Source organism: Symphalangus syndactylus, chromosome 19, assembly GCF_028878055.3.
Source record: "Symphalangus syndactylus isolate Jambi chromosome 19, NHGRI_mSymSyn1-v2.1_pri, whole genome shotgun sequence".
Lineage (NCBI taxonomy): Eukaryota > Metazoa > Chordata > Mammalia > Primates > Hylobatidae > Symphalangus > Symphalangus syndactylus.
Window position 1 is genome coordinate 31,963,077 of NC_072434.2, and position 13,099 is coordinate 31,976,175.

The following is a 13,099-nucleotide window of genomic DNA, read 5'->3' on the forward strand; positions in this document are numbered from 1 at the left end:
AAGAGGAGCTTATTCTGATGGTTTTATTTTCTGTTGTGATTCTAATAACCTTTTATTTTTCAAATTGTAGTTTTCTCTTTCTTCTACATGTCTTTGTTTCAAAAAGGCATAGAAAAAAATAAAAACAAAACAGTATAGAAATACTCCTGGAACAATATATTTTAAGTGTTGGATATGCCTTCATAAAGGAATAATAAAGAATAAATTCTTTTTCCCAGGTGAAGCTCTTGCCTGGGGTTTCTTCTCCAAGAGCCAAACATTATTTTTAAAATTTCAACTGCTTTAGGGAAGTGAATCACTACAGGAGTGCTTGGGTTAGAGCTGATAAGCAGAATGTTACCAGTTATATGCTTGACTTTAAGTCTTAGCCACCATAAGCATTAGAAGAGAGAATATAGAGACAGGGGTCATTTGAGAACTCAAGTTTCAAAAGAATAAAAGATACAGCTATTCTCAACAACAAATGGTTATCTTTCTTAATCCACAAGTGGAAATGCATTTTTTTTTTTTTTTTTTTTTTTTTTTTTTTTTTTGAGACGGAGTCTCATTCTGTTGCCCAGGCTGGAGTGCAGTGGCACTATCTCAGCTTACTGCAAACTCCACCTCCTGGGTTCACACCATTCTCCTGCCTCAGCCTCCCGAGTAGCTGGGACTACAGGCGCCCGCCACCACACCTGGCTAATTTTTTTTGTATTTTTAGTAGAGACGAGGTCTCACAGTGTTAGCCAAGATGGTCTCAATCTCCTGACCTCATGATCCGCCGGCCTCGGTCTCCCAAAGTGCTGGCATTACAGGTGTGAGCCACTACGCCAGGCTTTGGAAATGCAATTTTTAGGACTCTATATTATGAACAATATAAACAGGAAAGACAAAAGAGTTATTGCAATTAATTCCTAAAATCTTCAATCCACTTTTTAAAAGCAAAAGATTAAAGTAATTTTTGCAGGGGATAAATGGTGAAAATATGCAAACTACCAGGCATGGATACTTAACTCTTTAAGGAGGTTTACATAAAAAACCTTCACATTTTAATATATTGTTTATAAACATTGAACCCTTGCCTTTGTGTATGTGTCTTACAACACACAGACCATGAAAAAAATATTGTTTTGGTTTACTTCTGAGAAAAAGAAAGGCTTAATTGGAAAAAAAAAAATAATGAGTACAATTTACAAACAAGAAATTTAATGTCTTAGATATTTTTAAAATTCTGATGTCACTTAGCACAATTTCTGTTTATATAACACAATTTACAAGGATAGATATTATATTTTAATTGGTAGCATTTTTGTGTGTAGTATAGAGTTGAATCCAAAAGATTTTTTCTCAAATTAAATTTAATTTACAAAATAAATCAAAATATATCACATTTGTCTTCAAATTCTGCAAAAAACTGACCTTATAGTAATATTAGGTATATCTGTGAATGTTATCTAATTTTGTTTAAATAAGTATATTAAAAAATTAGACAACACTGTTTTTAAAACAAATTTATATTCCACCTATAAATATTTAAATATGTCTTTTACTACCAATAGGCAAGAAATGCAAATTTTCATCCTAAAAAATTATGAAAACTTAGAAACCAAATACAACACTGCATATACTTGAGAAACTAAAAACAAAAAACAAAGAAAACCTGCGTTTATGTTTGTGACAGAAATTATACTTTCAAAAAAAAAAACTAACAAAAAATTGTTAACAAACCACCATATTGATCTTTTTATTTATTTATTTTTTTGAGACGGAGTCTCGCTCTGTCACCCAGGCTGGAGTGCAGTGGTGCGATCTCTGCTCACTGCAAGCTCCGCCTCCCGGGTTCACACCATTCTCCTGCCTCAGCCTCCAGAGTAGCTGGGACTACAGGCACCCACCACCATGCCTGGCTAATTATATATCTATATGTATATAGATATATAAATTTTTTTTTTTTTTTTTTTTTTTTTTTTTTAGTGGAGACGGGGTTTCACCGTGTTAGCCAGGATGGTCTCCATTTCCTGACCTCGTGCTCCGCCCATCTTGGCCTCCCAAAGTGCTGGGCATATTGTTCTTTTTAAAAATACCTTTCATTGAGTGCATATTCCTATCTAGCTACTGCTTTTTTACTTTACACCACTGGCAAAGCCTCTTGAAAATAATTTTACTACCTCTAAGGGCTCTCAAAATATTCTCCTTTGTTATCTTTTGAACTTATTCTCTTGATTTCCCAAACTCCAGTGAAATCACTCTCATCAAAGTCATTAATGAAATCTATATTGCTAAATCCAATGGCCAACTCTTAACCCTTATCTTACTAACCTCTTAGTGGCATCAAGTACAGTGCATCTTTCTGGATATGCTCTTTATTTAGAAATGGCAGGCCCTAATAGAAGCCACATTAGCTTTTCTAGACACTTGTAACATTCTGACTACAACTTTCTTTCCATATTGAAGAAGTGTTATTAAGTTTTTTTTGGTAGTTTCTTCTATTATTCCTTATCAGTGGCTGCTGACAGTCAGTTTAATATTCCTTTCCCTTCTCTTTATGTTCTCATTCTCTGGATAATCTCATTCAGACCAATGGCTTACAGTGTGTTCTATATGTTGTATTTTCCTTATATATATCATATGCCCTGATATTTTCTCTGAAATCAAAACCAATTTATCTGTCTTCCTACTCTACCTCTCCAATTAAATGTATTTATAGTATATGTATACATTATACATATATATGTATCATATATAGATCTATTTCTAAAGATCCATCCGAAAGAAAAAAGGAATATAAAATAGTTTGTTTTCTTTCATTAGAAGACAAAAGTGCCCACAAATTCTAAGACAGCTAATGAAATTCCATTAGTTCTCAATGGAGAAAAACACTAGAACTGAAGAGAAGAAAAAAGAACAGATTAGGACAATTAATAAATGAATACAGGTCAACTTTTAGCATCCATGGTAAAAGACTTAATATCCTATTAATTTTTATAATTATTTATCTTTTTCTTAAAGTTGATTAACAAAACACAATTTCAAGCAGGTAATTTTTAGTGCCTTGACATGAAAAATATTTTTTCCAAATTATTCAAATTAATATCTATTGATGTTACTCTTTTCACATTTACATTTCATTCATGTACTTATCATGGAATTGTGTTAAAATAAAACTGGCATAGAGATATAGGGAATTAATTATGTCTCAGACTTATAAATGTACATCTCAAATTGTAAAAATAGGATTATACGGGATTTCTAAAATGAAGACTACTAGACACAGGCATTTATTTTGTTATAATTGTTCATCAGTATACTTTATATAGGGACTAAAGTCTTGCCTAAAAAGACGTTGAAGTAAAGAATGGCTAAATAGCTTCTGCAATGCTGCAGTTCCCAATATTGGGACAGTTGTCAAATTCTACATATGTGTTATTTCTTATCTTTAAGTTATTGTAGAAAACAACACAAAAAAAAGAAAGAGAAAATATGGCAAAACACAAATATGTAACCTGTCCTTTTTGGCATCATGCAAATGATAACAATCATATATATGATAGCTTAAATATCCAATTACAATATTGTTTCATTCTTCTGAAATAAAAGCTAGGACATAAAAATTGTTCCTAAAATAATTAAACTATGTATCTCATTTCTTATTAGTAGAAAATTGAATTAAGGTTAATCAAATATACTTGTAAGGGACTTAGTTTGTATATAACTCATTTCTTTTGCAAACTTTTTGTTTATTCAAACAGAAGAAAAGTGTGTAGAATCTTTCATAATTTAAGCCATAAAAATCTCTCCCAGATCAAGATTAAATTGTTCAAGTACAGTGAGATTCCTCTATGGTCAATGCCAATAGTGTAATGTCACAAAAGTCCCAATTCTTCTACCTGTATAGTCACTTGGGTATCCTGTGAATATTAGGACATCTTGATTTCTTCCATCAAAATTTTTCATTCTTACCCTTCTTGAATTTCAACCCCACTAAAATCAGTCTTGCTATGTCTTTCTTCCAAATATTAGTAGACAAATTTTGAAACAACTATCTTTGTTTTTCTTTGAAATCAAATAGATCCCATGCTTTTTCTTAATATTTCTGATATATAGTGTGTGTGCATTAGTACTGGCAGAAATCAGTGCATGGTGTTTCACATTTTATATAAACATGAGTCAGAGTTGCTAAGACTAAATCTAATTCTCTGCACATGCTTTCAAAATAAAAATATATGCCTCACAACATTGGTGGAATTTGTCGAGGTTAATAAATAAGAATACATTATAAGTTATTCTAATCTACCTTGTCATTCTTAGCTTTTTCTAAAACTCCAAAACAACAAAATCAAAAATGATAAAAACACTTAGCCAGGTGTGGTGGCTCAAGCACTTCGGGAGGCTGAGGCAGGTGGCTCACTTGAGACCGGGAGTTCAAGATCAGCCTGACCAACATAGCAAAACCCTCTCTCTACTAAACCACAAAAATTAGCCAAGTGGGTGGTGCATGCCTGTAATCCCAGCTACTGGATGGCTGAGGCACAAGAATGGCTCAAACCTAGGAGGTGGAGGTTGCATTGAGCCAAGACTGCACAGCTGCACTCCAGCCTAGGTGACAAAGTGAGACTGTTAAAAAAATAAAAATAAAAAATAAAGATTAAAACACAACGGAGTCTTTTTGTAGAAAACAGTAGGTGGGAAGTTTTTAAGTTAACTTGTAATCATTTTGTTTTCTGAACTTCACTGTGTAATCTAACAAGAGCTTTCTTATACTAGCCTGGTTTATCTTGTAGAAACAGCATGTTGTTCTCTTAAGGCACTAAAATGTTGTATATAATGATGTATTAGTCAGTAACCCCAGAAGCGTAAACTGAGCTGAAGTGCATTTTAGAGCCTCAGAACTTCCTCCAGGCAGTGTAAGGTGAACTTCTTTGTGTGAGTTCAGTCTATTCTGTACTACGAAGTTAGGCTTCATTTTAGAGTATAAATGTGAAATCATCACAAAACAACAATGGTTAAAAGGCTATTTTTCTGTACATAATTATTATAAATTAAAAATGACAAAATATAAATAACAATGTATTTAAATGAGTAAAAATAATTCTGATTTTTTTTCTTAAATATACATGAAATAATGACTAAAAGTTCCCACCCCAAATTAAATGAATAAGAACAAAAACTTTAGGGATTTGATGAAAAATCACTAATATTTCAGCCAGAAGAAATATATCAGGGACTAATTTCTTCAGTAGCAAAGTACTTACAAATAAGGGTTTCTATAAAGCTCAAGGGTGCAATAATGCACTACAATATTAAAATTAATTATTTCATTCAAGAAATTCAAGCAAAGCTCTATTAAATTTAATTATGTAATGTATTACTCTGTGTTGTCTCTACTTTCTCTTCCTAAATACGAATCTCTGCTTTTTTTTTCCTCTACTGCACCTATTCAGTTCTCTATTCATCATTCTTAATGTGTTGTAAGTAAACTCATTATTGAGCCTTATGAAGCACATCTAGGCTCAATAGAAAGACATTCTAAAAACTCTGGGATCCAGGATTTGGATCTGGACTTAATAGGTGGATGAGATCTTTTGTTGCATGTTTTGGTGAAAAAGGAAAGTAAGTTTAGACATGCATGTGGTACCATTGAATTATAAAAATGGACATATTTTCAACATGTTTACGTAAGAAGAAAGTATGTTTGAACTTGGAGATCTACTGCCATTCATCTAAAAATAGCAGTCCGGGGCAACTCACTTTCTTATTCTTATTCCAGTGGCCTGTGCGAGGAACTACTCAGTGATTCCAGGTGTTAGAGGTGACAAAGACCAAAGCCAGGCAGTGCATCACATTTTCCTAAGCCAGGTGGATTTGTTTAGGGACAGACACATAGCCCAAGCAGAGGAAAATAATTCCTGGGACTTTACTTGGGAATACTACTTCAGAGAGTCATCGATCTCCCCACTGAACTTGATGCTGACCACATGAAAAATCTGGGTCTGCTACCACCACCTTAAATACAACATGAGGCCTTAAAATTAAACAAACTTGAAGGGAGATATACTGATGAAGACAGATAAGGTGAGGGTGACATCATTTTAAACCCTGAATTAAGTGGTACTGAAGCCTGCACTATATACTCATGAACTTTGAAGTTTTATATGTCAATATCTGTTTTCCTCCCATGTACACTTCCTGCCATCTTTTAAGCAAGTTTTTGTTGATCTTTTTGTCCTTTGGAGCTTTAAAAAGTCTTAATTAATAAAAAAGTTAAATCACCTGTCCAGCCATTCTTCCGATCTTTAGGAGACTGCACCTCTTCTTTATATACATTGCTAGTTGTGTTAGATAGTGATTTTCTGATGCAATTGAGTTCAGTAACAGTCTTTCTCTAGGACCTTTTAAATTATAGCTGAGGAAGTCAAGTCTCATTGGTGAGGAGAGTCATCAATTTAAAATTATGATAGCAAGAAACAGCTGTTTCCCAATTTGCTTTAAAAGCATGTTTCCAGTGAGATTAGGATTCTTGTTTTAGAAAATGGAATCATGAATGCGAAATAGCAGGATAGTGACTGATAGGGTTTGGATATTTGTTCCCTCCAAATCTCTTGTTGAAATGTGATCTCCAGTGTTGAGATCAGGCCTACTGGGAGGTGTTTGGCTGAAGTGGGTGGATCCCTTATGAATGGCTTGATGCCCACGCCATGGGAATGAATGAATTCTAACTTTATTAGTTTATGTGAGAGATAGTAGGTTAAAGACAGCATAGCACCTCTCTTGCTCCCTCTCTCACCATGTGATGTGCCCACTCCCCCTTCACCTGCCATGAAAGAGTAGATCAAGGCCCTCACTGGAAGCAACACAAGCTTCTTGCACAGCTTGCAAAACCGTAAGCCAAATAAAACGATTTATTTATAAGTTACGCAGCCTCGGGTATTCCTTTATAGCCACACAAAATGTACTAAAACAGTGGCATATGGAAATAATTGTACGATATTTGAAAATGGAAAAAAAAAAGATTATTTTTAAGTGTTCAAAGAGCAGATAAGTGAAAAGGGCCTCAAAACCTAGGGAAATGCCAGAAAATAAAAAGGTGAAACTCTCAAAGTTAATTAGATTTTAGAATGAGTCAATTCACATCAGTACTCGAAATGCAATTTTAGATACTGAGCACTGAAGTATTTAGTGATGAGCAAAGTAAATGTGTAATTTCATATGAGATGTGGATATAATTTTATTATGTTGAGGCATAGACACACACTTGATGATACCTTGAGATGAAAACAACGAGAGACATAACAATGACTAAAGATGTCTCATTGATTTCTCTAAGTATCTTGTTCTTCCAAACACAGGCAATGAAAATAAATTGGCGATTTTAGTAAAAGAAGTTAAACTTCACTTTTCAGTTCCAGTTTGCTGTCTCTTTTCAGTAGCAAAATAGGAATAGAATTACCTGTTGGCTATCTTGTCTGAAAGAAGAAATTATGTCAAGATAAAAGAAGACATCACATTTGCAGGAAGAAAATGTAATGCATCTTGTATTGCATTATGATGTTTACTCAGGCATTTACCTCACATTTCAAAGCTGTAAGACATAATAGGCATTGCTGTCAGTCATTCAAAAAATTGAGAAGGTCCTTTTAGTGTAAAGATTGCACAAGAAAGAGTACTCGCTAGAGTGTTTATGGGAAACCTATACGAAATAATACCTTTGAAATATTTTGGATTCTTTACTTAGATGTTCTTCTTCATGTGCCATTTTCCAAAAGGGTATAGATGCTATTAGATGCTTTTGTATTCAGAAATATGTGATTGAGATATTTGTAATCATTAATAAAACTTCCATGATACATGGTTAATTCTGTAGTAATGATCTACAGGAAATAACATCAATCACCTTGCTGAACTGCCCTCATTATTACAGGATATAATGAACTGAAAAACGACATTAGTGTTGCTGTGTTTCTCTGCAATTAAAAATTTCTGCATTGAAACATTTATTTTATAAAGGAAAAATATCCTTTTATCTCATAATGTATCTGCTAGAGGCTCAGAGCAGAGTTTGGGAGGGAAACTGTCTTTGTCGCTTTTTAACTGACTGAACTTGGCAATTTATTTAACCTCTCTAAGCCTTATTTTCTCTATTTATAAATGTTCCTGATAAAATCCATTTAATAAGCTCACTGATAACATTAAAGAAATGACAAAACAATGATCTTGTTCTGATACCTAACACAGTAATTGCTCAATGTCTTGTGTACAGAATGCAAGTCAATACTTCATAGAACCTGCATGTAAAGAGATGTTTGGTTAATATTTCTAAATTGAAGTCTACATTTATTTAAAGTTATCACTTCTCGTTATCAGTAGGGCATGGCCTTATCTTGCATCCATGTTGACTTTTAAAATTTAATTAAAATTATATATTGTTTTAATATAGTTTTAAATCCTTAAAAATACAAAGTTTAAAAATTTTAAAAATCATACAAAGTTTGGCCGGGCGCAGTGGCTCACACCTCTAATCCCAGCCCTATAGGAGGCCGAGACGGGTGGATCACGAAGTCAGGAGATCGAGACCATCCTGGCTAACATGGTGAAACCCTGTCTCTACTAAAAGTACAAAAAAATTAGCGGGGCGTGGTGGCGGGCACCTGTAGTCCCAGCTACTCGGGAGGCTGAGGCAGAAGAATGGCGTGAACCCGGGAGTTGGAGCTTGCAGTGAGCCGAGATCGCGCCACTGCACTCCAGCCTGGATGACTGAGCAAGACTCCATCTCGAAAAAATAATAATAATAATAATAATACAGAGGTTTTTTTTTCTTCTTTCAATGTAGTCCATATATGCATTGATAGTTCAAGAAAATGTAGACAATAATTTCTTCAATATCAATCAAAAGTACTCTCATTAAAAATATATATTTTTGGCTGGGTGTGGTGGCTCACACCTCTAATCCCAGAACTTTGGGAGGCCGAGGCAGGTGGATCACTTGAGGTCAGAAGTTCAAGACCAACCTGGCATACATGGTAAAACCCCGTCTCTACTAAAAATACAAAAATTAGCTGGGCGTGGTGGCAGGTACCTGTAATCCCAGCTACATGGGAGGCTGAGGCAGAGAATCACTGGAACCTGGGAGGCAGAGGTTGCAGTGAGCCAGGACTGTGCCATTGCACTTTAGCAACAAGAGCAAAACTCTGTCTCAAGAAAAAAAAAAAAAAAAATATATATATATATATATTTTAATATTACCTCAAGTTTATTCTCTTTTTTGGTAACAATAGTCTAAATATTTTTTTTTCTTTTGTGTCTACCACAAGGCTGACATTGTTGATGTAAAGGGAATGTCAGCGTATAAAATATAAATTTAATAAGAGCTTTATTCTAGAGATGCTGTTGACAGAATTTAAGAGTTACACTAGTTTAAGAGATATGCCTTTTATGAAATTGCTTTAGGTTTTAGACTGACTTCCCCTATAATAGAGTAAAATATTCATATTAAGTTATTTTTGAAGACACTTTAGATTAAACATTATTTTTTTCTCTCTTTTTTCTTTTTTATTCTTCCTTTCCTCTCTTTTCATGTGGATTTTGGCATAGAATTAACATATTGTTTGTATAACCAACAAGTTTAAGTATATGCTATTTTGTTTATATATTTTAGTTATATTTCTCCTAATTTTGGATTTATTTAACAGAAGTATCTGATTGTCATATCTTTCCTTGCTTACAATATTTTCACATTTAAATATCATCTTAAATTCTCTTCCTTGGCTTTTTTTTTTGCTGAAAATATGGAGAATTTTGATAATATATTTGTAATTGACCTGTGATGTGTTTACACATATAAAACAGCATTACCTGAATTATACTGTTATCATGCTCGAAAGGTCTTTGAAAAGATTTAACTGAAATAGACTGTTAAAAAGAACTAACTCTTAATATTTGCTGGAAGAACAGTGAGACTCTGCCAAACTTCTGTGAAGTCAAACTTATCACTCACAAAAGGTAAATTTATGGCACTTAAAGTCGGTAAGGCATTTTTAAAGTTCAGTACATCACTATAGTGTCTTGACATTGAGTATCATAGTCGACTACTTAAAAATAGCCTGCACAATTTAAAGCAGGATGTGTCACCTCAGCACTTTGTATTGATTGAACAAAATTTCACCAACTGGAAGTTGAAGCATTTCATCAGGCACATACTGTCCCTACCATGGAAGTTCAATAGACTCACCTGGTCCTATAATGATAATAGAGTGGCATTCCACCACCTCCATTGTGATGAGAATAATAAAAAGAGTGTGCTACTTAGCTTTTAAAGCCTCTTTCTTAGAATAAGATGAATTTTATTAAGGAGGAAAATTGATCATGAACAATCATAACGTTTAAAGTAAATAAGAATCATAGATATAGTTGAGCAAAACATATTAAAGATAATATTTTCAAAATAAGGAAAGAGTAATACTCCATAGTTTTAGAATTTTAACAAAGTATCAAATGCTACAATCACATAGAATGATTTAACCCCCAGATGAGGTCATTATGCAGCTTGTAAAAGAAGCTAAGCAAATTTTTTTTAAAAAACTAAAACTTCTCAGCCTTCTGTTTCCAGACCTTAATCATCTACCAAGCGATGCCTTCTGAAGATGTTAAATTTAAAGTGTTTTATTGTATTATTCTTCATATTATTAATTTTTTCCTTCAATTTATACAACTAGCAATTAATTTTAATTTTTAGTCCATTTATAATTTTTATTTCTGTACCCCTTCTGACCATAAACTCCCTGATGACAAGAAGCATGACTATTCTACCTATGTTTTTTTCCCGATCAGCCAGCTTCATGGATTATGTGTAGTAAGTGCTCAACAATTACTTATTGAATCAATAAATGGTTACTAAATGAATACAATGACATAAGCCTACAAGTAAAACAAAGGTAATAAATTTTCACACACAAGCACGCACTGTCCAACTCTGCTGGTGTTATATAATTTTAGTTGTTCCTATTCGAAGATGTTACATTTTATAATCTTTGTAATTTTTATTGAAAGCCTTCTTCCTTGTTGATACGCCTTCTAATATTATTGAAATAAGAAGTTCATTTTAACTCTTTTTCTTTGTATATTTCTGTTATCTATCCTTTAAGTTACTAGCCAAACCCCAACTCTCACACCTCTCTCTAACTTATGGTGAATTAATGTTCTTATTTTCATATTTTCTCGTGTAACCAAGTCCTCCTGTTAGTTTTCCTAACTTTGAATTTTATAGTTTGCTACATACAAAAGTCATTCCTGACTTTTTTTTTTTTTTTTTTTTTTGAAACGGATTCTCGCTGTCGCCCAGGCTGGAGTGCAGTGGCGTGATCTCCGCTCACTGCAGGCTCCGCCCCCCAGGGTTCACGCCATTCTCCTGCCTCAGCCTCCCGCGTAGCTGGGACTACAGGCGCCCGCCACCTTGCCCGGCTAATTTTTTTTTGTATTTTTAGTAGAGATGGGGTTTCACCGTGTCAGCCAGGATGGTCTCGATCTCCCGACCTCATGATCTGCCCGCCTCGGCCTCCCAAAGTGCTGGGATTACAGGCGTGAGCCACTGCGCTCGGCCCATTCCTGACTTTTGATGTAACACTGTCCTAGGTCTATATTAATACCCGAGTTCAAATCCATGTCCTGCCACTTACTCACTAAAAGAACTTATGCAAGTCTCCTGTCTTCTCAGAGCCCTCATGTAAAAGCAAGATAAAATACATTCTATAGTACTGGAGTAAAGAATAAAATCAGATATCTTATTAAACTACTTTTTAAAGTGTCTAAGAAGTAGCACCTTCCCAATAAGTAATAACTTGATCAGCTGGGTCTTTCTCTCTCTCCATCTTCTCTCTGGTATTCTCCTTCCCCATGTGGCCTGTCCAAATCGTCTTTCCACATGATCCCTCCTGAAAGATAGCTAGACCTACATGGCATCTCAAGACTCACTAAAGCACACAAGTGGAAACTGCCAGACTTTCTTAAGACTCAGGCTCAGATCTTGTATGGTATCACTTCCACCACATTCTACTGGATAAAGTGAATAATAGGGCAAGGCCAGATTCAAAATAGGAGCAGAGCCTTACAAAACATGAACTGAAAGTCATGGGCCATTTTATGCTAGCTACTACAAGTCGTAATGTTCAATTCAAAGCATAGGTTTGGATCTTGCTAACTTTGTTACAACCCTAGCTTTGCTGTGTGTACTACAGCAAGTTGCTCTACCCTCTTTACCTCTTGATTTCTTTATTTTTAAAAAGGTAATGATAACGGAATACAATTGTAAAGTTTGTTATGAGAATTGCAGTTGTAAACCACTTAGGTGTCTGTCTGGCACATAATTCAATATTCACTAAGTGTTAGTTATGCGAATTGCTGTTGTTACTTGCCAGTGAGAGGTTTATATTTGGCTAAGTTACTTAGCCTCTCTTAGCATCAGTTTTCTTTATATATATTTTAATGATGGTTATAATTTCCACCTAATAGTGCTGTTGTGAAACTTCAATGAGATGTTTTCTGGTTGTCTGGCACGTAATATTTAGATAGTCAATGAATCTTATACTTCCCTCCCCAGGATTATAAGTCCTGATAAGTTTGCAAAACATAAAATAATAATAATAATAATAGTAGTAATAGTTTCAAAGTGGAATAAGCACTATATTCTCAATAAATATCACTTAACATTAACAAGTTAAAATATTTTTGAAATGAAATAAATGTTTAGTTGATATAAAAGGTAATAAAATACTTAAATTATTATTTATCAATCAATTTTCCATTTTAAAAATTCAAAAATGTCTTCTGAAAATTATGACTATTGGTATAAATTGCCCGTAAGTTTCTGGGAAATTATGAATTTACACTGTTAATAATTGTGCCTTAAATACCGTCACTAAAACTATAATATAAAATATAATTTTTTGTACTGGTCCCAATTTCATAGCTTTGTCATTTGGATTAAAAGCAATGAAAGTATGCATAAACCTACGCTAAGTAAATTCTTAAGTGTACACTATGTAAATTCTTAATGGAACTTAAAATATTCATTCAGTATATACTAAATATTCAGTACAGAACCAAGGAAAGTAAACAAAGTTACTTTGAA

The 13,099-nt window shown here is 33.8% G+C and overlaps 1 long non-coding RNA gene across 1 annotated transcript in view; it reads right to left on the bottom strand.

Annotated features, from left to right (window-relative positions):
- The window catches only part of LOC134731975 (uncharacterized), a 172,649-nt gene that overhangs the window by 30,814 nt on the left and 128,736 nt on the right, over positions 1-13,099 (bottom strand). The window lies entirely within an intron of this gene.